Source organism: Elephantulus edwardii, unplaced genomic scaffold (genome assembly GCF_000299155.1).
Source record: "Elephantulus edwardii isolate Elephantulus edwardi_28Jun2011 unplaced genomic scaffold, EleEdw1.0 scaffold00016, whole genome shotgun sequence".
NCBI lineage: Eukaryota > Metazoa > Chordata > Mammalia > Macroscelidea > Macroscelididae > Elephantulus > Elephantulus edwardii.
The window spans coordinates 1,218,023-1,219,162 of record NW_006399766.1 but is presented as its reverse complement, the minus strand read 5'-3'; positions in this window follow the sequence as shown (position 1 = coordinate 1,219,162).

Sequence of the window (1,140 nt, the reverse complement as noted above, 5' to 3'; positions counted from 1 at the left end):
TAGCCATGCTTTAGTATATTTGATAGTTTTATATGCATGTGAAAGTTGCAAAATGAATAAGGAAGGTCACTGAAGAACTGATACCTTTGTTTCACAGTGTTGACAAAAAATATTGAACATACCTTGAATTTACAAAATAACAAATAGATCTATTTGTTTTTATTGTTCATTTTTTATTGTGTTATATTTTGTCATGCAGCCAGAATGCATCTTAGAAGCAAAGATTTTGAGACTTTATGTCTGACATACTTTGGGCATGTTGTCAGGAGGGATCAGCCCTTGGAGGAGGACACCATGCTCACAAAAGTAGAGGGTCAACAAAAGAGAGGAAGACCCTCAATAAGATGGACTGACATCCATGGCTGCAACTATGGGCTTGAGCACAGCAAAGAAGATGAGGTTGGGGCATCATAGGACAATACTTTGTTCTTAGGGTCGCTATGAGTCATAGTCAACTCAGTGGCACCTAAAAACAAGAATGAAGTCAAGGAGCAAATAAAATACAAAGTGGGTATTTTGATTCAAATTACCCCAAGATTATTCCGTTGTTTCTTCTCTGGTTACAGATATTAGCAATATTAGCAAGGTCACTTCCAATGAGATCTTTTCCTAAGGAGAAAATGCTGTTTCACAGTCATAGATCACACTCCTATTTAGAGAGCAGCTATTGGTCCATGGAAGACTGAGATAGCATTTTGCCTTAGAAGAAAATGGAAATATTGTAAATAGGAACCTCTGGCAGGACTCAGACTGAATATCATATTTACAATTCTATTTACAAAGTGCAAATACCAACAAGTAGATGCCCAAAAATGTGGTAAAGTTTAACAGGACAGCAAGTAATAAACGTTGGAGAAGAAGTGGCAAGAAAGGAACTCTTTTAAAAAAAATTGGTTTGTTTATAAAGTTCAAATACATTGTTTTTCTCACTTTATCTTTCCCATTTCCTTCATTCCACACTCTCAGCCATCAGATTGTATGACTTTATGATCACCCCCTGCAAAACCATCCTCATCCTTCTGCTTCCACCCCTCCCTCCTTTGGTCCTCTTACTCATTTTACAATAATGGCTTTATACAGTATTTGTCCCTACGGGACCGAGTTAGTTCACTCAGTATAATGCTCTCCATCCCCTCTAAA